General features: G+C 32.1%; 1 protein-coding gene across 1 annotated transcript in view; it reads left to right on the top strand.

Annotated features, from left to right (window-relative positions):
- The window catches only part of LOC148278536 (voltage-dependent T-type calcium channel subunit alpha-1G-like), a 151181-nt gene that overhangs the window by 27543 nt on the left and 96422 nt on the right, over nt 1-27216 (top strand). The window lies entirely within an intron of this gene.

Here is a 27216-nt window from a genome sequence, read left to right as displayed (position 1 = left end):
TTTATGTTCTCATCATGTTACCTAATACTGATATAACAAGCTAAAGATTTTTTATTTTTATATTCATTAACTATTATGAAGCTCCGAATAACATTTCAATTGATTTTTTTACTTTACTGTCATTAATACAATAACTACTAGATTAGTGAAAAAACAATTCCATATGCCTCTAATACCAATCGCAAACGAGAACTTAAGATTTTAATTACTTTTTCAAGTTTATTTTTAAAAACACATATTTTGAACACGCTTTTCCTGTCTATGGGGTGATTTTTTTACTTTGTGAATTTGAGTTTTGATATTTACGATTTCAAAAATATGTTTATTTGTTCGTGCCCTATCAGGGAGGCAAACATGTTTGTTTCTCCGCTCGATGTCACCGGCTCAGCTTCCGGCCGACCGGATATCGTGGGCCGCATCCGGTAGGTTCCAGCGCTGGATATCTCTCCCTACAACCCTGCCTGCTGTAATGATGTATAATATAGCACCTCTCATAAACTTTTGTTTGAATTGAGGTACATTAACAAGGCTTATATATGACTCATGTTTGAGCTAGTATTACATTGTATTATGTTTTACTGTGTCTGAGCATATGAAAAATACAGTTTTCTGGGTTTAATAAAATCAGAATTTTGAACTTATATTTTCGACATGGTTAATCTCAGGTAAAAATCCTGAAAATAAACAAAATAGTGGACATTTGCATCAAGCGTGAAGAACGTAGAATCTAACCGATCCAAAATAAAGTTGTTTGGCATGGTGTCTTACGATATTTTATATTTATTTTATTTGGAGAAAATTGCGTCATAATGCATAATGTGATTCGTTTGTTTTAGTTTATTTAAGATGTTTAATGCACCAACATAAATATTTATATGAGATATATCTACATGACGGAGTATGGTAGTTATTTTTGGCACCGCATTTCTTTTGGGCATGCTTGAGACCAACAGTTTGCAACTTAGAAGGGATAGGTTTACACTAACTAGTTTTTTCAGACTGATAAGAGGTTTTATCGAAAACTCATAATAAATTAAATAAATTAATAAACTCAGCGTTTTCTATTTTTAATATTAAAATTATCTCCAATGGCGTCAGCACAGACACTTTTACCTTCCGGCTTCCAAAACCAACCTGCCTCTGGTTATGTCAATTAGAAGAGCAGATTAAGAGATTGCTCTATTTCAAAATATGAATCTTTCACGTTAGTGAAACTATGTTTGAAAATCAAATACTCTTGCTATTTCAAAGTATTTTCCCTTAATAGTGTTGCACCATTGCTCATTGACAATATATCAATCGGTTTGATATATTGTCCCAATATAACGCATTAAATATTGAGTTATTTTTAATGTTATTTTTGTAAAATAATTTAATTTGAATTCAATATTTACTGGCTTCTAATTCTTCTCAATATTGAATAGTTTTCTTAATTACAATCCAAATATATCTGAAAAAAGTATTTTATTTATGCTTTCATACTTTTGAATTTTCTAAACAACCACAGACTCAATTTGTTGACTTTGTTTTGTAATTTAATGGCTAAGATTAATAATTTATTCTAAATTTAAGACAATTTTAACTCATATTAACCATAAGGAGTCTGTCCAACACGGCTTTCTAAGAAAAGTAACATAGTTGCTCGGATTGCAAAGGGGTAATTATTTTGAAATAAAGCAATCTCTCAAACTGTCTTCACTGGAGAAACGTAGATTGAAGATGGACCGGACCTTATATGCATTTTTTAAATACTCAGAACTATCCGATAAATCCCATATCTGTTACAATAAATTTCTTTTTATGTTCCCAAACGTGTCACCAAAAATCAAAATCTGTTTTTTATCAAATCTTCTAAGGGCAACTTTTGTTTTTATGCCCAAACGTCCAGAAAGTGTAGATATGTCAATTCGTCACACAACTTAGAATCCTTTGGGATAGATCTTCCGGCTTTTCGTAGATCTATTTGCCATTAACATAGTGTGGAATAAAGATGAATTTGCATGGGGTAGCTCGAAATTTTATATGTTGGTCGTGTTTTTGAACATATATATTGAATACCATTATTTTATTGCCCTTGTTTGTCTTTGATACATAGTTTTATGTTCTTTTTGTTAAGTTTCCTGTACATATACGTATTTTTCTTCATATAACTGTTGTAGTTGGCTTAGGAGTGTATATAATCAATAAATAAAAATAACGATTTACATATTTAGTGACGAGTAATCCCATAGGCATTTGGATTTGTGACTTGTCATTGGCTGGTTTAAGTGGCCATTATACAGACTATGAAACATTTACCATTCCACCTATGTTTGAACATCCTTACTTATGTAATTCTTTCGTCTGTAAATTTTAGTGAAATAAGAGAGCGTTATTAAAGATTAAATTATATCGCGTTTTTATTTGACTGTTAAGTGGTAAAAAATTATCGATTTGAACTTTAATAATACTTAGTATGTTTTTTTAAATTAACTGATCTGTTTTAAACAGAGTAGGCTAATTTTATCCTTGTGATTTCTTTGATCTAAAAAATATTTTTCAAACTTTTTAATCATTTTTACACGTTTCGTGATCTCGTGCACACTCAAATGGCTGGATAAGAGATTTTAAACAAAAGCGAGATTTATCGATATTGTGCCGGCGCGGAAAATATTATTGTGTAAAGTTATGCTCTGAAATCGTGTACTATTCAATTCAAACGTTGATTTATCTTCATTATTAATAAAACTTTAGTGTAACGTCGACATGATAAAGCTACTGAATCACTTTTCGTTTGGAAAAACAAAAAATATGGAATATTTGGCTTGTACCTGACACATGTTATCACAACCCATCAAAAATAAAACAAAACAAAAAAGCATTTGCCATGATTTTTGCTGTTGATATTAAACATGACTTTTTTTCGTACACGTACTCCTGTATTTTCCCCCTGGGTTCTAGCACTAGAGCAGTGATTCTTGCACAATTTTGATTTGAGCACGACGAAAACTTTCAGTCAATCACTTGAGAAGATAAAACGAAAAAATAAACCCTTAATACAAATAAGGCAATGTCATGTGAAAAGTCGGAATAATCGACGTGCGTGCATGAGAAGATGTATGAATGTGAAGGAAGCAAAGGAAGTGTGCCAGGACAGAGTGGTGTGGCGTTCTATCCTCTCTGCCTACCCCTCTGGGGAAATGGCGTGATGGTTAGTTAGTTAGTTAGTTAGTTAATACAAATGTGTAAATAGCTCAAAAAGGCAAAAACAAATAACGTGTGTTCTTATTTCTTTATTAATCTGGTTAAGTATATTTCTTATGTTCACGTGTATGGCACTGAACTCCTAAACGGCTTAACTGATTTTGATGAATTTTTTGTGTGTGTTTGGGTGAGTCTCTGGATAGTATAAATTCACTATTGGACCCGGTAGGTAGCGCTGCGATCTCAATTCAAAAAATCGAATTTTTCAAGATCTTGCGTTTGCTGAACCAGCTAATAACAGGCAAGCCAACATTCGGGCAGGACAACATCTGTCGGGTTCACTAGTTTAAAATATAAATCTTACTATTAAGATGTGATTGAACTAAAACTGTTTTAAAAATTATTTGGAGTTGGAGTTGATTTAAAATTAAATACTTAGTCATTTTTACCACATAAAAATTTCATATAGTAACACTGCTAGTTTCATGTATTCTGAATTACCCATCATCAGGTGTAAATACAAATTTATTTTAAAACTTAAAAGTTTACATTTACACCTGATTATGAGTTATTTAGAATACCCGAAACTAGAAGTGTCATTACATTAAACTCTAATGGGGTAAAAATTGCAAAGTGTTTATTTTAAATAAATTAAAAATGCTTTTCCACTAAGTAAATGCTGAAACAATAAATAATATAATTATTTGGAATTTGTCTTGACATGATTTATTTGTTTATATATAACGATACCATCACCTAATGGTACATATGGTACTGCGTTGGGACACAAAATGCACACTCGCAACAGTAGATTAAAAACTAAACATCATAAACATGGAAGATCTTCAATCGAAAAAATGAACTGAAAACATATCTGCTTAATTCTTTAATTAATAAATAAATATAAACATCACAAAAATGTGTAAAATAAACCTATTCTTAAAAAATTTGGCTTACCGAAAAGTCTTAAGACTTAGTGTGTAATTAATTATAATATACTGATCAATTCATGATCATCCTTTACATGAGGTAATGTGATCAATGTTATATGTTAGGTGCCAGTAATAATTTTCTGTGTGGATTTTGTGTAAATTTATTCATTAATTGATATTCTCTTAAATTAAATGAGAATTTATATTTTTTGTTAGAAAAGTGTTGCATTATTTTGCTTATTTTTTAACTAAATGTTAGTTAAAAGTGTGATCTTTTTAGTCTATTTACTATTTTTAATATTTACTTGAAATACTATGAAGCGGTATGTAATCTAGTAAGTACGGAGCGCTCCTCTTTTATACAGGGTGGCCCATAAGTCCTTTTAAATGTAAATTTCTTATAAAATGCATACGATGCGGGGAAGGGGCGCAGGCGGGGCAGCAACAACACATTCGGTTACTGGGAAGTAACTCGCCATGGAGCGTTTCAGCGGTGCGAACCGTACTTATTGTGTGCGCGAGTTTTATCGGAACAATGATTCGGCAACCATTGCGCGGCGTCAATTTCGAGAACATCACAAGCTACACAATTTTCATGACACTCCATCGATTCAAACAATCAAGAACTTGGTTGCAAAGTTTGAAGAGTCCAATTCGACGTTAGATAAACAGCGGTCGGGTCGACCGAGGACATCTCAGACGGAAGAAAACATCGACAGAGTGTTGCAGTCTGTGAGTGTGAACATCCTACCTACTCAGTCTACTCGTAAGCGTTCCAGATCGTTAAACGTATCCTGAACATCGTTACAGTGGATTTTAATGAAAGATTTACATATGCACCCTTACAATGTTCAATTTGTGCTGGAATAAAAAGGCACTTATCCTATCCTGGGACTAAACTATGCGAATGAAAAGTTTACCCGTTTCCCTTCATTCAATAACGTGTTATTCTGTGACAAATCGCCTTTCCATATTCAAAAATTCAAATTGTCAACATCAGAAGCCTTTGCACAGCCCTAAAGTGACAGTTTTGGCCGCAATGTCAGCGCGTGGCATCACAGGCCCTTATTTTTTTTAGGACGGCTGAGGTCGCGCTGTTACAGTTACTTCAGAGCGATGAGCGAAGGCTTTTTTACACCAAAATTGCAGAATTTTTATAATTATAATACGCGGACTCGGTTTCAATAAGATGGGGCGACAGCTCATACTTCTAACTCCGCTATGCCCGTTGTTGGTCAACTTTTTCCCAACAAAGTGATCTCTCGACGAGGAGGCATAGACTGGCCACCACGTAGTCCGAATCTAACCTCTATGGATTTCTTCTTATTAGGTTATCTCAAAAGCAAAGTTTATGACACGAATCTGCGGTCAGTCAGTGCCCTAATAAAAAGTATTTGCCGAGAAATGGCGAACATCACAGAACTGACGTGCCGCTCAGTCATCGATAGTTTTAGACGTCGCTTACCGGAGTGCCCTGATCGTAACGGGTTACATTCGGATAATGTAATTTTCAAAAAATAATTCCCATTTCATGTCGATTAACACAAAATAAAAATGTTTTTTTTTTGTTCTTAGTTTTTTATTTATTAATAATATACATTTCAAAGGACTAATGGGCCCCACTGTGTGTATTTTTTACTTCTTTTGACTTGCTAATTGTTGTTAAAATGTTATGTTACGAAGCTTTAGATTAATAATTGGTTTTACAAAATCGTTTACTGAACGAATTGTACGTAAATGAAAACCGATATTGACCTCTTAATTAAATGTAGGATTTTTGTACTTAATTGGTCAAAAGAAACATTGGAAGAAACCCCTATTAAATGGGAAAACTTTTATAGCCTCTGGAATTTATTGCTTCAATTCTGTGTTTCAAACTCTTCTGTAATTGACCGAATGATTTTTTCGTATTTCTTGTTTGTTTTTTATTAATTTCTGCACCAAATAAAATAAAAAAACGAATACTTTATGCTTTGATTTAATCGTAAATAATAAAAATAGTGATTTTTCACCTTTATTGTGAGAAGTAAATTTTAAAAAGTAACAAAAAACACTACTCGTTTTTGTAATATAAAAATATGTATTTATTTGCTTCTAAAATAACCGTATTGTCATTTTATTCTTATTTTATAAGTAAAATAATCATTTGTATTAATTTAATAAATTTGTGAATTTAGAATATTATTTTAATTCACTTGCACTAGGTAAATATTATATTAAACTAAAATTACCATAATTCTAATCAAAATAAAATTACTTAATTTAAATTTATCTATAATTCTGCATAGTATATTATTTACCCCTAAGTAGTCAATCAAAACATTTCGATGTTTTTAGTTTCCCTGAGTCTTTCTAGAAACTGTGTAAGTAATTTCAAACTGTTATAGTATGGGTGGTTTTGAGTTCCAGTCAGCCTCGCCTTAGAAAGCCCGAAACCACCTCCAGATCTCGTTCGATACTTGTGGAAATCCGTGTATAATAAACATTAATAATGAAATAATATTGCAGTTATTTGTAGATATTTCTTGAAAATACCTCATTGTTAATGATTTTGATAATAATATAAAAAAAGGCCACAGCCAGTCCTGAAAATACTTACTTAGGAAGAAGCGCTCGTTGGTCAAAAAATAATAATTAAACTTGACCAAGTAATTTTATTCATAAAGATCACAATATGTCCAAATAGATCAATCTCAATACCCGTTGTTTGTATGATAACAGTAAAATATACGCGTTTTTCATTTTAATTAACACAAACTACTCCTTATATATTGTGGAATTTGTGACAAATTGTAAGTAAAATCAGTGGGTCCGCTGTAATTGAATATTTCTTTTTCCGTAATCAGTAACCTTTGGGTTACAAAAAGTGATTGATCGAGTAAAACCAGCAGCGAGAGTATTACTACTAAATCCACACATTAACTGTCTGATCCGATTTCACATATTTTTTAACGATCAAATTTCTTTTGGATAAATAACGATATTTTCTTAAAAGAAAATCTAAAAATAAACAGAGAAGCCAAGCATCAAGACATTAAAAACTTTGCATATATTAAAATATCAAATCTCATTTTAAGAGACTTTGCCTCGATGTTATTATTTTTTAAATAACATAAAACACAGGTCTTCCTTAAATACAACTATATGAGAAACCAACCGTTAATGTTATTAACATACTACAACAGAGGTAAGGAACATTTAAGAGAAGGTAATATAGAAGTCTAGGCATCTACGGGGCTTATGACCTGTCAATGGCTGGTTCAAGTGGCCACTTCACACACTGCGTAACATTCACCATTCTGCCTTTATAAACAGCTCCCCAGGGAGTTGAATCCAGTTCTTGTCTACAAAAATTTGGACAAACTCAAAATATTGTTGTTAATGTTATTATCATATTTTCGAGCAGAAATTTTTATTTTAAGTCGCTTTACTTAAACCATATAAGATTGTTTTGTGTTTGATATTTTCACTCATAAAATAAATAAATTTCGTATTTAAAGCACCAACTTTGTGGTTATTCATTATAATAGAAAAAATAATATAAAACTTTTTTTTTTAACTACTTTTTTTTTTTTAATAAAAAAGAAATATTAGCGTTCTTATAATTTACACAAATATTTCAATTTTGTTGGGCATTTTCAATGAGTTGTAAATAACTCACTATTAGAACATGGAAATCAAGTTGGGGTAGAGTGGGGTTTGAACCTCGGGCCTCCGGCCCGTGAGTCCGCAACATTAGCCACGGGACCACAACCCCATAATAATGTTTTAATAAATTTAAATAAGTGATCAAAAACAAAATTGTTTTTATTAATTTTATTTTGTTGAAATATTTTTTTTAAAAATTAAGTCCTCTGCGCTACTAATGAACTGCTTTAATTTACGTATTTTACAAAAAAAATATCACAATAATGTAATGAGGATGTTTCGTATTTCCGAAATAACTCCGCGTGTGACGTCAGAGGTTCTCTTCCGCTTATTCTCGATCAGTTCTGCCCATGCTGTCCATTCCCTGCAAGCAAACTGAAAATCTTCCATAACTCTCTCATTGGTTGAGTCATATAAACTAGTAACGTCGTTCAAAGGAGTCCGGTTTGAAACCTCAACATATAAGTTAAATTATAATTTCCATCCTTCCATGCATCTAATGATTGGACACTGCATTTGTATATCAGTAGCAGCTTATCTCAGCATTATTATTTTGTAACACAAAAGTTAGATGATCAGACTGGCACCTGAAGCGTAAAGCTGTTCACCTTACATTCATCTAACAGATCATCATGATACGCCGCATTCAGAGTACCAATGCAATATTAAACACCACCATCAGGTGCAGAAAAAAACAAACAAGAAAAAGAATTTGAATCAGAATAAGAAAAATGTCAAATCTCTTCATTTACATTTAACATTATTTATTTCTATAAAATTCTGTAATATCATAAAAAATCGTTCAGCGAACTTTTACAAGGTAGTATTTTTCATAGTTCAGTTTCTTCCGCGCCAATTCTCCAGACTGTTTATGCCCCTAAAAACAACTAATTAGGATAATTAACGCGGCCTTCGTAACTTTTGAACCGTTTGGAAGTAGAAATCTGTAAAGCTTCAACTCTACAGCCTTTACTCTTAATTTCAACAAATTAATAACGTTCATTTCAATTCCACAAGACATTTAAACTTTTATTTGACCTCTATACGTTATTAATAAAATTAATCTTAAATTTGTAGCAATAAAAAAAACATACCGACCAACTTCTTGTCAAAAACATGTTTTTGTTTAAAATGTTGAATCAGTTTTTAGCCATTTTGAACTGATTGATGTTTTGGTAATCTATGAAAGCAGATTGCTTTTCCAAACTCAATGTTTCGATTGGAGGTATCTTTATTTCTAGATGAGGGAGGATGGTAGTTATCCGTGGCTCTATCCCATTGCATTCCTCTTAGGCATGCTAGACCAACAGCTTGCAACTTAAAAGAGATGGATTCACAATGACTCATATGTTCAGGTTGATAGAGGTTGTATCGAGAACTCAGCCATGTTCGACAGTATCAATTTTTATGTTCCGGTTGGATATCTCGGATAGCGGCAGCACAAACTTTTTAAACCAGCAATAAAATAGGGAAACTGTGTGGTGTGAAAAGTGTGGCTGACCACACAACCTAAAATATACATTTTGCAGAAAACAAACAGATCTAATATTGAATGATACCTCATTCAAACTTTGAATGTATGGGCCGACATTCAGTATTAAAAAATGTTTTTAAATCAATGAATTTATGAAATTGAAATACCAATGTATTTATCCACTTTATTTATATATTTACACATATATATTTAAGACAACTAGATTTTCGGAGGCATTAATCTTCCCATCAGAATCTACACCTTAGATTTTTTCTTGTTTTTGTGTTTTCTGCAAATTGAGAAATGTTGTTTTTGTGATCAACACTATTTTTAGAAGATTTTTGTATGAAAGCGGCCTGGCTGTTTTAAGCAAAACATAGAATTAACATTACTGCACCCTACAACACCAATATCTATTTTTTTTCAAAATTTAGGACTGGCTGCTGTCTCCATAACTACGTTCATTTTACCTCCCGGCTTCCGGAACCAACCTGCCTCTGGTTATGTCGATAGTAATAGCAGACAGGCAGCTGAACATGACCACTTTGGAGATCGACATCTTGCATATTAGTGAAACTATGTTTAAAAGGCAAATGCTTTTGTTAATTAAGAGTACAAGCCTTTATAATACCGGGCTATTACTCTAGAATTCCTTGATAAATTTGCTGTCCCAATTTGACGCTTGATTCTTTTGTTTAATTTGTAATGTTTTTTTGGTCCAATGAAGACGAATTTAAATTTCAATCCTTAGCATGCCAAGTGTGATTAGCAATCTTAAGCTAACCTCTAGCAAACGCCACTGCACCGCCATCTAAAAAATGGTTTTTCATATAAGTCCATCCCTATAGAAATATAGAAATGTATTTTATGCAAAAAAAATATATATACGAAAGTGCAGTGTACTGCCAAGTAAAAATGTGTGTAAATGAAATAGTAATTGATATAAAAACATGTAATATAAACAATCAGGGACATTATACAATATATTTAATACTAGCGCTAAAAAGATCTAGCGAGATTTTCTCATCTTGTCTACGCATGCGCGATCGTCACCGTGAACATATTCTGTTTTACCCTGAATTTGTATTAATAATACCAAATCTGCTAAACCGTCATTTGAGAAAGATAGACTACGCTTCATGCCGGTGAATTGTGCGTTAGAGAGAGAATATTTCAAGTATGAAGTTTGTTTGTAACGTCACTTTAAATATGTGTCATCATCATCATTTCATGTCCACTCCCTAGTTTGAGCATATGGTATCCACAAAGAGCCTCCATGCATCTATATTGGCTGCCAAGTCATTTGCGTCCTCCCAAGGCAGGTTCTTCTCCCGAAGTTCTGACATGAACTGCCGACGAACATTCAGCAGTGGTTGTCCAGGACGTCGAGAACCTGCTGCTTTGTAAAGTAGGCAAGCGTGGTTAAGGCTCTCAGGAGGCATCCGTAGTATATGGCTTAGCCAAACATATTGCCTCCGCTTGTCGTCACCGAAATTTGCTGCGTTTGTTCTCTTTTGACTTAATTCCTCACAAAACCAAACCACCGCAAACCCAAGACTCTTCTGAGACTATTCTCAAAACTTAGAATTTGCTGTTTTGGGCCCTAGTGAGGTGCCACAATTCGCATTCGTGGAGGAGAAAAGGTGTTTTGCAGACGTTATAAAGGCGGCATTTGGTTTTCACTAAGTAAATATTCGATCCCTTAATGGCATAATATTAGTTTATTATACAAATTAAAGACAAGTGGTACTTATGAATATTATGATTTCTGAAACACAAAGGGTGCAAAGTAATTATTAAAACATATTACAATGGGTAAAGTAATGGAGAATGCACGTGTGTTATCTGTTATTAAGTAATTCTACGTCGGGTTTATTTTTTAATGTATTAATTTCGAGAATTTCTAGTTTGTCAAGTTTATGGCCTTTAGGTGCAATATGAATTATTTTTACAGTATTTTTTAAATCAAAGGAATGTTTATTTTCTATAAAATGATTGGCAAAATTTAAATTATCTTTATTATTAGACCATGATTGTATGTGCTCTTTTATGCGTATTTTAAAGACTCTACCCGTTTGGCCTACGTAGCATGTATTTTTACAGTCGTTACAATTAAAAAGGTAAGTTCCTAAGTTGGAAAACTTGTCTTTTTTGTCTTTAATATTTACCAACAAATTAGCTCAGGAATTATTATTGTAAAAGGCTGCGGTGCATTTATTTTTATTTATTTTTTGTCCAATTTTATCATTAGTTTTTCCAATATCCGAAAGTTTTTGGTTTTTATTATTATTATGTGTTATTAAACTTTGGGTTAATTTATCACTCGTCTTTTATTTATATAATAAATTACAATGAACTTCCATCAACATTTTTACTTACAAATTTAAATGTTTTACATAATATTAGTAAGATTAAGTTACGTATAATGTGCGTAAAATATTGGTGCGTATAAACAGCATGCAAAACAATGGGGAACTGAGTGTTCCTGGTTCCGATGCGATATTTATTAAGCATGTCAGACTTATCATATTTACTATAATATTATTAAACTTAATATACAAGCTGACAAAATGTAAATAAATGCACTGCCAAGGTTTTTGGTCAGGAGCCAACAATGGTATACTCGCATTTACACATAGGTACTCATAAACCAGCTAACGATTGATCATAAGACCTATGTTAAATTATCAAGAAGGTCATCTATATTTTATTATCATTTGAGAATTACTTTCATTGTGCAAACGTGGTTTTCCTCAATCATTTATATATAATACAAGTGTTTAACTTTTATGAAATAGAGACGTGTATTTATTTAATGACCTATAACTCAACGAATTAGAGTAATGTGCACCGTGGTGACGCTTAAAGCCATTACTTTCGAGGGGTAGGAATACCGATAAATCGATTGTATTGATGACAGCTATGTGTGTTTTATGTTTTCTCCGGGCTATTCGGTTTTCTTTATAGTTATTAACAAGCAAACAAAGGGAAAGCAAGCTTTGCGAAAATGGAGGGTTTGTGCTGCCCTCATATTATATTACCCAAGTTTAAAATGTCGATATTATTTTTTTTTAAAGTGACACACTTCACAATTTTTACGTAATTTAAAATGAAGTACCTTATACATCACACTGTGCGGAAACGGGAATTATGATGATGATTTCACTTTTAGATTTTTTTTGGTTTTTACGTTGGTAAAATTACAATATACGTCGATATATTGTGATTCCTATACGTCGTTTGACAATGACTATCATTATACTAACTCCAAATAGAACATTGGTTATCATTCCACCTCTAGAACCATAATCCGTCTAATATTCATCCAATTTCCCGATACATTGGACTGCGTTTGAATAAATTAACTCGTTGATTAGTCTGCCTTCCTTTAATCCGACTCAATTTGAAAAGCGAAATGCAATCTGTATTAAGCTGTTGAATGCAGATTTGCTCAACTTATAACGCATATAGATACAAACAAAAAATCAAATAGAGAATTTTCCCATATTTGTACGATTCAAATGTCTACTTGTAGTTTCGTATTAAAATGATTGGATTTTTCGTTTAGTTTATTTTGATGAAAAATCCTTTTTTGTGATCTGTTTTTAGATCTACTTATTACCATCAAATTTTAAAAACGATTTAAGTATTTATTATATTACTCTTTTAAATCAGATGCGCATCGGATGTTGCGGTTTTTATTTTACATTTATTAGCTTTATATAGATTCCCTGTTATTAAGTATATATACCAATTTTTTGCAATAAATTTATAAAATAAATAAATAAATAGCTCCAGTATTAGCTTTCATTTGGAGATTCGGGCTGCTTGTTTTGCAATAGATCTCGTAAGCTAAAACTAGAAGAAAGTATAGAAAAATAAAGGTTCAAGTCGAAAAGTTAAAAATATAAATGAGGAACTTCAGCCTTCCGGGAAAATGGATACAATTAAATATTTCCTTGCCAGCGTTAAAAATTAGAGCATTAAATGTGCTGCAAAGTTTCCTCAAAATGTAAAAAAAAAAAAAAAAATTTATAAAAACGAACGAATTTTAATACTTTGAACGACGTCACTTGTTCATATGAATTAACCAATGATAAGAGAGTTATGGAAGACATCCGGTTTGCCTGCCGTTAATGGACTAATGGGAAGAACTGATCAAAAATAAGCGGAAGAGAACCTTTGACGTCACACGCGGAGTTATTTCAGAGATACAAAATTTCGAAAAATAATAGGGCTGATAATATGATATATAAAAAATGAAAAGAAAGTTTAATAGTTTATTAACAAATAGAAAAACATTTAAAAAACCACTGAACTTCCTCATTGAAAAAAACAAAAGATGTGTTGATCTTTTTTACTTACTAGCCATAGAGTAACAGTTTATTCATACATTTTCTCACATTTGAAATACTATTGTTCTTTCTACCAAAAAAATTTTGTTTTAATAATGATTTTGTACCAAGAATATTATGTAAGTTTACTAAATGAATGTAATTAAACTCGTCGATTATTTTTATTATTGACCATTGTCAAATTAAGTCTACGTTTTTTTTTGTTTAAATATGTACACTAAAAGGTGGTAAGCCGTGTAATATATAAAAAATAAAAATGCCTGGAATCTATAGAATTGTTCAAATGTAAGATCGCGATAAAATATTACGCACGCACGCCTTGTGCATTTTTGCAACTTGAGGTAATAGAAACATGTTAAAGTCATGTTAAAAAACTCATACATCATTGAACAAAAACAGCAACGTTCATTGAATTATTTTACATAATTTGATATAAATCCACTAGAAACTGAGCAAAGGATTTTCCTTGGGAACCAAGTGAACTTTATTACTCACAGTTCAAAGCGGTCATTGATCTAAGAATTCTGTGGAAAAACAAAAAAAATAAGCGTACATCTAGTACATTTACAGCTTCACTACGTACAAACGGGAAACTCAAAATTACTTTCACGAGAGCTAGAATGAAATCATTTGAATTAATTTTTCTTACTAAAGAAACTGCTTATTGCATTCACAGGGAACGCTTTCTTTGTGAATTGCAATTAAAGCCTTATTTAATCAAGTTGTCAAACCTCGTATTTATTTATTTATATATGTATACGCCCAATGGGCATTTTTAAGGACATATTTATGCTTAGAACATTATTTTAAAGAAAAGAAAAAAGACACAATGGTATATAGTAGACGTCGTGGGAGTGGAAACGGGAGAGAGGTGTTTATAATTGAATTTAATTCAGTGATCGTTTGAAAGAAGACAACTTGTTATCAAAGAAATCAAGACTGGTATGTTTGTTGGTAGACCTAAGAACTCTGGGCATAGGGGAATGAAGACCATAGTTAGTTCTATGGTTATCAATTTGAAATAGTACGTTTTGTCTGAGGTTTCTAGTTAGAATATTTAATTTTATTGAGCTCAGTAGTTCAGGCGCATTAAAGAGTGAGTATTTTGAATAGGACTAGAAGGTCGGTTTTTTACGACGGTCTTGAAGAGAAGATATATTCAAGCTAGTTTCGAACTCATTATACGTGTATTGGTCTCTGGATAAGCCCAACCTCCAGCCTATCTTTCTCAAAAATCGATGTTGAACTGATTCAATATTCTTGATGTGAACATTATAATATGGATACCAGATAACAGAGGAATAATACTCTAGGTGCGGGCAAACTGGGGAACAGAAGATAATTTTAAGGTTATTGATATTTTTGAAGCCAGTTGTGCTTCTGTAAATAAATCCAGGGAGTTTTGAGGATTTATTTATAACATGTTTAATATGGATTGTAAAAGAAAGTTGTGTTTTCTTTATTAAATCAAATGCAAACTTACTGAAATGTAATTGCATTCTTATGGGTAAAGATCCAATTTTCCTGATTTGATTGTTCTTAAAAAAAAATAAACAAGCGTGGAAATTAAAATTTTTCGACAACGCATTTAATTTTTTGGTAAACATCTTGCAAACTTATTATAAATGAAAATAGTATGAAGATGAATAAAGTTCAAATATTAATACTGTTCGCAAGTGTTAATGGGTAATTAACGGGGGTAAAGTCCTACGACCGGTAAATGCCTAGACTAAACCATAATCCCTCCTTTCAAATATTTTATGTTACAATGGACGTCAACAGATCTATGTAAAACACGTATTACATGGGTCAGAAAATGGTAAGTGATTTTGTTCAAAATTTGATCCAAAGATTATTGTGTCATATATTGGATGAAATGTGTCGAGCCATAATCGGCAGAACAACATAAGTGACGAATAGTGAATTGTGCAGGAGAAGGTTTTTTTTTGTTTTTTTTTTTAATTATTCGGCAAATAAGATTTATAATGGTTGGTTACTCCCATTACTGAAATGACAGCCAAATTGTCAAAATACCTTCCGCTTTTAAGATAGTGGCGGTAACGCTGTTTTGCTTATAACTCTGACAGTGGTGCGAGCTAGCGTAATCGCTTACATTGTCGTTGGTTACATTGTTTTGCTTAGCTTAAAAATTATATGTCAACATTTTTATTTTTTAAGGGTGAAATGATGCGGAGTAAATACATAGAAAATTATAATTAGCCTATTATTTTGATTTATCTGTAAATATTGTTTTTTTTACTATGGTGGCTGTTATTTTCTTTTAATAAATAAAATTAATTATAATAAATAGCCTCAAATGTGGCAGGTGAATTGTATAGAGCTATGATGTTTTTAACACTTGTGCAGGGGGCAATAAAGAACACTTTTCCTTAAAAAGACGCAATTTGACAAAAATGTCGCTAACATTGTTCTGCCGATTATGGGATGATGTCAAATTCAGGTAAATTAAAATAATTTATATTTTTCAACAAATATTTTAACCAAAATCAGCGCGCGCACCCCTCGCCTGTGATACTATCAACTTCAATTGAACGTAGTTATGCAGAAAGTACAATTTCGGAAAAATGAGATATTGGTGTTATCGAATTCAGAAAGGCCAATTTATGCTCTGCTCAAAACAGCCAGGCCGCGTTCAAACGAAAAACTGTAATAATCACCTTCTGAAAATTTCATGATGGCAAAATGTCATACAAATTAATGTCACCCTGTACATTCGGAGTTTGTATGAGGTTTTATATAATATTAGATCTGGCTGTCATTAAAATAATCCAATTGGGCCATATAAATGATTAAATTCTTTTTCGCATTAAAAAAAAACGCAGGCATGCATTTATCATTTGTCAAAGTAAAAAAACTAATGTAGATTATTTACACTTTTCACAAAAGTAAATCTCAGTTTCACTTTTCAATGACTCGCTGCTTTCTCCATTACAACGTTCAATTGGTAACGCGTTCCTTATGTTATTTTATTTACTTTCGGCCATATTCAATGTAGGTCATGATAATGTGCATGACGAGGAACGAAATGGATGTCCTAATTTATTTCAAAAAACGTAAAATATAGCGCTACTGCCAATTATAACATTGTAGATATACTTAATTATTAGGTAAAATTCAAAAACGTGTTTTAAAAAAACGCCCAGTGAAATATTAAGGTCCAACATGTACTCTATAAAAACAAAATTAAAAAATGACGAATAAGTCACTTAAACACATTTGATACGTAGAGAGGAAGAGTCTAAAACTGGTAATCCCAGCATGAAAAAGATCCACCTCTCTCGATAGGCTGTTCAACTGACCAATCATTCTCCCCACAGGCATCAACAACGGTAAATCAGTCCTGCATTCAGTAACAACAAATGATCTGTGTTGCCTAGCTCTTAAATAGTTGCCTGGGACATATAATTTTATGCGCTCCAAAATGTTGGGATGATAAATTAACCCGTTCAGAAGTTCAAAGGCCATCATAAGCAAGGCTATGCTCCTTCTAGCCCGCAAACTTGTGATACCAAGCATACCTAAGAGGAACAATGATGGGTACTCCAATGGGTAGTATCCATACCCTCTGTAAAGGTAACGAAGAAACTTCTTCTGTATTCTCTCAACCATAAGTGAGTAAGTGGCTTCTTCTTCTTATGATAGGGGTTGCACCCTTTTATGAAGAGGGAATACAAAAGCTTTGGCCGTGCTATGGAAAATGTTGAAAAAATGTAAGAAGTTATGTACAGTACAATAATGATTTAAAGTCTAAAGATCTGTTGACAAAGCTTCTTTCGTCTAAAGAATATGTTTATGTGTGCCCTATTTCAAGATTCGAAAATTAAAATAAAACAACAAAATAAACCTTGTAAATTTTAATTAATCTTATCTAAATCACTGTTTTTACGTGTTCGTCCATTACATGAGGAAAGTTTATCCATCGAGGGATGAAAACCCGTGAATATCAACGTGAGGTGGACGGACGCGCGTTTGCATAATTCTACGTATTAAGTTCAGATGATCCTTAACATGGCGAATTGGAACACACCGCATTTCCCCATTAGGCAAATTGCACTCAAATTTCGTACAAGAAGACAAGGTTTACCGTGACAAACACTTTACTTCATCCCTGAGTGGTTTCAAAAAATAATATCTCTTTTCGTACGAATTTCCGACTTACCGCTGGCTGTTTTTAATCTTACTAGCCGTTTCGTTACATTTCCGGGTAATTAAAAACGTCGAAAATATTTTTAGGTTATGTCACGTTTGTTTGTATCATTAAAACCTTATACTGAATGTCATTATAAGATTTTATCAAATAAAAGAGAGACGGTGAATGTTTTAAGAAGATAATATAAAAGACTTGCATCCACAGATAGAGTGATCAGTCATTATTTTTTTTTTGTTTTAACAATAAATGCTACAAAAAAATCTCAGAAAAGTGGGGCTGTGTGTGGGTACACATTTTTTTTAAATCACTAAAGTCTACTCGAAGAATAGATACAAAAGATTTTTTTTTTTAAATGTGATGATATTAAAAGATAAATGTTTTATAATTAAAATGAAAAAAATATGTACCTACATTGGTAAAAGAAGCTCTTATCAGAAATTTGAATTTTTCATCCATTATAAAAAATATTTAAAAAATCAAATCCAAATAATTCACCTCTTTCATGTTGTTATCCATAAGGAATGCGTTAAACAGTTTAAGAACTAAAAAAAAAAGTGTTTTTGCTAGAGTCTTGATGGCAAAAAAACTTTTAATACACTATTTGTTAAGTCCTGAATTTACATTTTTAATACTTGCAACTCATTTAAGACTGTGACTACTTTGATCCTACCTACATTCTTCCTTATTTAAATTATTGTTGTTCTACCGCCATATGATACTCAGATAAATCCTTATCGTGTATTTGCTTCTGCACACTGCTGACAAAGTGCAATTAGTGAAACATACTCGTAAACAGCCTAAAATCTACATCTCATCAACATCTACACGATACCAGTATCCATGCAATAGTAAATTTGAAGTGCTTTATAAAAGAAACAAATGAAAGAATTTAAAAGTGAGTACAATTTATTTTCATACTTTTTCTAATGTTTATCAGTATAAAAACCCTGAAAGATGATGAGCTGAAAAAACACTATTCGTTATTTGTCAAAATCTATAAATTATTTTAGGCAATCAGTGTAGGCGCAGAAAAACATATTAAACACTAGTATAACTCAAAGGGGGCGATGACGTCTCTTTGCGGACGCTGAAGGCCTTCAAAGGAGTAGTAAAAAAAATTGGGGCATTGAGGTGGTCTAGGGAGGCGATGGCTGATTTTTAAAAAGACGAAAAATTATGTTAACCTGATATTTCAATGATTTCTGATAGCATTCCTATCGTATTTGTCTAAACTTGGATTTTGTTCTGTAGCAATATTAATGACTAAAAACAGAAATCGTCTGCATGTTACCGAACGCGATGACTTGCGGCTATTTTTAAGTGAATTCTAGCCTCATATTAAATGGCTCGTAAAAATGAATTAGATTCATCCTTTACATCATGTAAGTTTCGAAGTGCTTTCTTTTAATTTTAATAAAATACTAAATGTGAACGTTTTAATTTCTCTTACTAAAAAGGTTCATTTAAATGAAAGATAGATCCCAGAAAGAGTGTATGGTACATTAAAAAATAATAAATTCAATAGTTGTTTTTAAAACGCGCAACACTTGGTTATTTAAAAAATTTCGGGGACTCCAGAAAAGTTTTATTTCTTAAAGTAGGCAGTAAGCGAAATAAGTTTGACAACTTGTTTTAGATATTGCTAATACTAAATTTTTCTTTGATCGAAAAGTTAAGCTTTCTGGAATAATAGCTATTTAAATGTATGTTGAATTTTTTATATACATACATGCACGTGAAATATTTTATACATTTGAAACATGTTTGTATCTATTTTCCATCTAGATATTTAATAATAACAAAAAGCTAATGATACGCATGTCATAAAGATATCACATGAACCTGCCAATCACAAAGGTACCTAATACGCAATCTAACTAGAAGTAGGTTCTGCAGTGCAGGTGAAAAAACACATATAAACAGTATATGTAAATTTATTTTTATTTTATTTATTAATAGAATTGTCTGCACATTTATTAGAGACAGAGACACAGTTTAAAGCGACACAATCAGGAATGATTCATCCCTGTGAACTTGTGATAACTGAATGTGATGCTTTATATCATAAAAGGAGCCTCATCCTCGGGGACCATTGGTTAAACCTGATGATGTTAAAAATCTTGCCTCCTACCGAATATCCCGATACTTTACAGATTTTGGCTTGGAGAGAGAGACTTAGCAAAATGAGAACTCTCGCCTTCCACACAGTAGCTAGGCTCTTTTTAGACCTGAGCATGGAGGAGTGGCGCACTGAAGGAGGTGACGCAAATTCTCACTTTTGTCTACTTGACATTCCATTTTAAAGGCTCTTAACCAAATAAAATACTTTGTTTAACGTAAAAGCACAGTATCTTGTCGAGCAGAATTTTTTTTTTCGAATGACGCATAACTTCTACCATTTTGTTATACTTTTCGTGCTCATTTTTAAATTTGAAAAAAAACTGTTAATTACAACTAATATTTATTTATTTTTTAATTATTGCTGTTTTTATAGAGGGCAGATATGTAAATTTTTAAATAATTTGTTTTTTTTTAATAAAATTACCACTTAGTGATTCAAAGAATGTCGCAAATTTGGATTCGAAATAAACAAAACTAATATGAAGCTCATGATCGTTGACAGAACCGAATATGCTACAACCATCAAATAGACTCCAAGACGTTGAAATAGTTCAAGATTTTGTTAATTTAGGCTCATCCATCTCTGCGGGCGGTACATGCGCGTAAGAAATTAAAAGACGCATCCTAACCACAAAAAATGCCATGACTCGACTGATTGAAATTTGACAAGATGGAGGCATCTCGAAGAAAACTAAAATGTTCATAATGCGTAAGCTTGTATTCCCAATATTCTTATTATGGCGCAGAAATGTGTACAATTAAAACACTTGAGCAGGAGAGAATAGATGCTTCCGAGATGTTGTGTTGGCGTCGAATGTTAAGAATACCATGGACATCCAGAAAAACCTATGTCTCTATACTGGAGGAACTCAACGTAAAAGTTCGCCCATCGGCCATATGCTGCCAACGTATTCTGCAGTTATTCGGACACACAGTTAGACGGGACCCAGAAAATCTGGAGAAAACAATAATCGCGGGCAGTGTGCCAAGACGAAGAAGCAGAGGCAGAGCTGCAGCTCGATGGATCGACCAGATGAAAACAATGTCACGGGCGACCCTTTATGGAGATGTGGAGAGGGCGCAGAGCCGTGAAGAGTGGAGACGCTTTGTCAATGGAATGGCTGGTGAGAGTACCAATGATCAAGACAGAGACAAATATTTTTTTTTTTTTGGACATAAAATGATGAGGAATGAGAGATCAAGATCAGTCAATGAATTTTATGGGAAACAGGAAGAGGATGCGTAAAAGAATAAATTTTAAAATTATAATAATGAAACAAAGGACGTTACGGTTTTAAGGATATAAATTTAATAATGTTTTAGGTGTTTCTTAGAAAGCCCAAGAAAGGAACATTATTTATATGAATACTTTGTAGAAATATCAACTATGCGAAACGCTGCATTCCCTAAATTTTTAAATAAACCTATTTATTGTTTCAATAGTCGCTATGAGATAATTATATTTAGATATATTACGGTTTTATTGACGGGAAGCATTATCCTTTGTAACCGCTATTTCAGAATCAAATAAAATATTTAAGGTATTTCTTTCGTATATTGTTTGCGGTAAATTCATATTCCGACGAAACTATTTACCCTTGTACAGAAACGTAGATTGGCAATAGAACAATACCCTCAACTCGCTTTATAAAAATGTGTTCCGTATTATTTCAGATATATTGAGGTAAATTTCCGTGTTAGGCTTTATTCAAAATACAATTCTCTAGGTTATCATGGAAAGTTATTATTTCCCAAGGTTATTCACTTACTTCAAAATTCATATTTAAAATATAAATAGTACTTGTTGTGGCGTTAAATTACTTTATTTATTCTTTTCACACACAACTTTAAAGTTAGCATGTGTTATTTAGACGTGAAATAAGAACTTTCATTTATTTATATTAAGGTATTATTAATTTAATAATAAAGTAGATCTCCGTTTATCCAAACAACAGTCATCCAGATAGCTAAATATGTGAATCGTTATTAGGAATTAAAAAATTGCATGTAACCAACTTTGCAAATGAAGTTTTAAATGTGATTTCAATTCGCAGTATTATTTGAAAAGCAATAAAAAACTCAAACCAGCCAATGACAGGTCATAAGCCCTGTAAATGCCTAGACTTCCATATTACCTTTCAAAATTTTTTTTTCTCTCTGTTGCAATAAGTTTAAATAAAAAACTTATTGTGACGTACGCATTACCACGATTTGTGTTGGTTTGTCACCGCAACTGCCGTAATCAGACTTCCAACGTGAACTGTGGAATCATCTCCTGAACCAATTGACCTCAAATCATTGTTGAATCAACTAACTGGTAAAAGAAGATGCATAAAAATTGGAAAATATTTTTCAAGCGTTGCCTAGTAAGTGAATTGGTTCGGCCGGATAATTCTCACCCGCATGATATAGGTTTCAGCTCTTTTACTTAACAAAAGTCGGAAGATGGAAGAGTTGAGGAATGTGGATGTTTTAACATAGGCAAAATGTTAGGCAGTGTGCAAAGTGGCCACTTAAATCAGCCAACGACAAGTCATAAGACCTGTTAATGCCTAGACTTCCATATTGCCTTCTCAAAAATGTTTTCCCTCTGCTGCAACAAATTTGGATCTATCGGTTCCTATATTGGCAATGCCTGGTCTAAAGAATCAATTATTTACGGTCTAAAATAAAAACAGTTATAATATTCAGTGAATATATATGGCAACATCTTAAAAATCTTTATAAATACATATTTTACAATAAGTAACTCTTCAATAAGGGGATTTTCAGACCGATATTTTCATTATTTCTTTGTTTATTCTCATCAGCTGAAATTTGCGAGTTTTCTTATTATAAACTATATATCTTTTTAAAACTTTCTTATCTCTTGTGTGGCTATGATGTGACACGAGTCCACACAGGAAACAAGACTTGATATATCTCTCATGTTATTAAATGGTGAAGTTGTATATTTTGTAATCATCAAATTGTCATATATATTAATGAAATTGACACTAATACAACAATAAATCTGTTTTATTGGATAAAAGAGAGCACGAAGGTAGAATTTGTAACAAGGAAGACGACAAAAGGGTTGCTGTTCTGTGGCTGGTGTTTGTGTGAAAGAAACAAAAGCATCCAAATAGACGATGTACTATGCACAAGACAAGGAAAATATCAATCGTTTGTGTTTTTTTACATTCATTATTGGCAGTGAGCGGGATTTAAATTAGATTATTATTTTTATAAATTATGAAAGAAGATGAAGAACATTTAAGAGAAGGTAATATAAAAGTCCAGGCATCTACAGGGCTTATGACCTGTCAATGACTGGTTTAAGTGGCCACTTTACACACTGTGTAACATTCACCATTCTGCCTATATTTGAACATCTATATTCCTTCAATTCTTTCATCTGTTGATGTTTGTGAAGTTAAAGAGCTGAAACCTTTCAGCCATTGACAGGTCATAAGCCCTGTAGATGCCTGGACTTTTATATTACATTCTCTTAAATGTTCTTCATCTCTGTTGTAATATGTTAATATAAACAGCTCCCCAGGGAGTTGAATCCAGTCCTTGTCTACAAAAATTTGGACAAACTCAAAATATTGTTGTATGAAAGAAGAATTATTAAACACTATGTTTCTATAGTTTTTTTTTTTAAATGTCTGAATATTTCGTCTTTTGCTGGATGTAATACGATATTACAGCACCGCGCCAGCCTTTTAAGAGTTATAATAACAAAAAAACATGTCTTTATTAACTATTTAACTATTAGATTTTTTTTTTAAATCATGGTTTGGATAGTCAAATTAACATTAAGCTTTTCAAAGTGCATTGCATTTTGAATCGTAAACTCTCATTGAAATATAATTTTCCAGCTTATTGCAAGATGCTGGAATCGGTTTGGGAATTTTCTTTGCAAACTTTCAGACAAAGTATTTGTGAGGGTTAAATTGCTCGGCTGCCCCTTCTCCATTGGTAGCGCTGACGACAGCTTTCTTGGGGGTCACTTCCGTCCGTTTGAATTCCGAAATATAAAAAACCGAAGCTTTGCGCGAAAGCTTTTTGTTTGGGAATTCAAGTCGGAGCCTTTTGTTCAAGAGAACTTCCTCTTGGACATTTGATAACAAAGTCACCCCACTTTCTCTGAGACATTTAAATTCGAATTTTACAATATTGTTTTACTGAATATCCACATTTTGCAGCATATCGAAATTTTCACCCACAACATTGTATTCAGGGTTAAATTCAATGAAAAATATCGGTAAATCTGCGCAATTCACAACTATAAAAAGTTATTTATGCCACTTACGGTTCAAAATAAAATAAAAACACTTCAGAATTATGAAATGGCTCATTGCATGAACTTTCACGTGTATTTACTACGTAAACTGACTATGAATCTAACTTTTTCTGAACCGTTGATTATTTTATAAACAAAATTTTATTATTTTTAAAATTTATTTTAACAGAGAGGGAAAACATTTTTGAGAAGGGAATATGGAAGTCTAGGCATTTACAGGGCTTATGACCTGTCATTGGCTGGTTTAAGTGTCCACTTTACACACTTACACTTTACACAAGGTCCAAAGTTAGATAGATTAGAAATTTTAGAAATAAATAAGACAAAAAATGATTTAGATAGAATTTTAATAAATCAGCAGATAGACTTCAAAAACTCACCCTTATTAGTCCCTGTACATGGTAATAAAACAATAAATATTTTCATAAAATAGAATCCTCTCTTACAGTACACCGCCACTACATGGTTCAATAATTTTTCTCACTCTGTTTTATTGAAATATTACGTATCGTATCTCTTTCAACTTAATTTTTAATGTCAATAAACACTTTAGATAATATTTAATTTTATATAAATTATCCTTACACTGTATAATATTTACTAGTTTGAAGATGCCCATTGGAGGGTGAAAGCGCTAATAGGTTAAAAAAATAAGTGTACCGAGTATTTTTAATTAGTAACTTATATGTAAATATAAGTTAGTACATCATTGCAATAGAATTCCATCAAAAATTGTCAATAAATCATTTGAATCAAACAATGTTTTCTCATTTGTTTCTTATCTAAAATAAAAAATCAGGGTCGGAATATTCGAAATATAATGTTAAGTTTATTAACAAAATATTTGTAATAAATTACTGGTTATTAAAAAAAATTCCATCAACATTGTAACAACATACAAAAAAAAGATTTATTTTAAATAATCCATTAAGTAACATGCTTTAATAAATAAAATAAAAATTAACATTGAAAATAAATTACTCCTTAAAAACGTTGTTCAACCAATATTTTTTTTACATAAGTAAATGCATACGTTTTTTCCCTTCTTTTTCGAATAACTTAAATTTCTTATATTGAAATCAAAGATAATAAAATTCGTCAAAATCTTTCACCCGTAAAAATATAATAAGCTTCATATATCAAAGTATTATTTTTTACATCTCTTAAAGGTTATCGTAAAAAGATCAAAAGAGAAAAATGCTTACCTTAATTTTTTTTTGTTTACTAATGCCAATTTAAGCTATTCCTAATTGTTGTTAAAGGTACATTATGCTACTAAGGATAAGAGGAAGTAAAAGATCTAAACTAGAAAAAACCCTGAGCTTATTACGGGAATAATGAAAAAAACCTCTCGACATGTTTTTTTTTATTTATGTGTGTAATAATCTATATTATAATTGTTCCTATGAATGCAGGTCCACAATGAATGGTGACATGTATAAAAAAGGATCACTTTGTAAGTATCTTCTAGCATAAGCTTTCATTTTCTAACTCGCAGTTTATCATTGACCACATTTCTGATTATCGTAGGCAACTGAAATGGCTCAAAATTAGACAGCGGAGAGACTATCACTCCCTATCACTTCTGTTCAATGTACTTCATAGTCCTAACGCTCATATATACCTGCGTGAAAAATTTCAAAGCTTTTCAGTTTATGGTTTACCTTTTTGTTCTTATTCTCAAGGCACTCTCTTAATACCCATCCACAATTCCTCTTTCTTCTCTAACTCATAAAGTGTCCATGCGGCTCGAATGTGAAAGCATCTCCCATCCACCTTCAAAGATGTTACTACATTATCTCTGTTCAAATCACGTCTGAAGAAACATCTCCTTTCTCTTCCTTAATCTTTCCTCCTTTCCTTTATCCTCTTTTTTCCTTTTTCCCATTGAGTAATAGTTTCGATTTAAGGTAATTTATTTACAAATACGTTTATTTATATTTTTTATATCTTTAGATTTTTAATCTTTTTTTTCTATTTAATATATGTTCTGTAACTTGAATTATAAAAATAAAACTTTTATTGTTTTGGATGGTTGAAAGAAATTGCCATTTGGCAATAAGCCCGCCAATGTACAAAAAGTTAAATTAATAAAAATATCACTTAATCCATAACTCCAGTGATTTCAGGGTTAGTTATAAAAAACTACAAGGTTAAGTAAATAGTTCTAAAGTTGTGTCGAAAAGTTCGAAAGATGTGTTGACCTTTTCTACTGATTGGTCATTATATATACTTATCTACCTTGCCGGTATTTGATGTTTGATGTCTACATTTGGACTAATAATAATTTTTCGTAATTAATAATTGCTGACAAATTTCAAATGAGTCACGAGAATATTTATTATGACTCTTGCCCGAAGGGCTATTTATGTGCGTTGCTGTTTCCTGCTAATTACTATTATTTCAGAAACAGACATTTTTTTAAAAATAAAATTCATGTGTGTACGTAATCAAAATGTTCAAATTCAGATTAACTCACACATTCATATAAACCATGTTTCCGCCGTTTGCGTTTTGTATTTGGCTTTGCAGTGGTGAATTACGGAACTCCCAGGCCTGATAAAAATTACGTGATTTTATTGCTATCTTACCGAGAATCAAACCAAGAACCTCCCGTGCACATGCGTGAGGCGTCTAAGCCGTTTACGCCTATAATACTACCGGAGCGGGAGCACCAAATGTCAAGTAGATAATGAACTACATTTGGACGTAGTTATGCAGAAAGCAGCCAGCCATAGAAAAGTGAAACTGAGTTCACTCTTTTCACAAATAGCACATTTGTGAAAAGAGTGAATTATCAAATCTACACAACAGTTGGAATGTTTTTGACTTTAACAAATGATAAACGATGAAAACACGAGTTTTTTTTTTTCCATTACTGACAAGAATTTAATTTAGTATTGGACCAGTTTTAATGATTTTTAAAGTACCGCAAAATTTTTCTAGTGCTGTGGGTGTTTCCTGAAAAAACATTTTTCCCATTAAGTCTAACCCCACCTTAAACACCCCCTCCCTCTCCCCTACCCTTCCCCAATATTACCCAC

This window comes from Micrasema longulum, unplaced genomic scaffold (genome assembly GCF_059751315.1).
Source record: "Micrasema longulum isolate JH-2025_06_02 unplaced genomic scaffold, ASM5975131v1 h1tg000864l, whole genome shotgun sequence".
Taxonomy (NCBI): Eukaryota; Metazoa; Arthropoda; class Insecta; order Trichoptera; family Brachycentridae; genus Micrasema; species Micrasema longulum.
The sequence above is the reverse complement of the archived record's forward strand: the minus strand, read 5'-3'. Positions and strand labels throughout refer to the sequence as shown.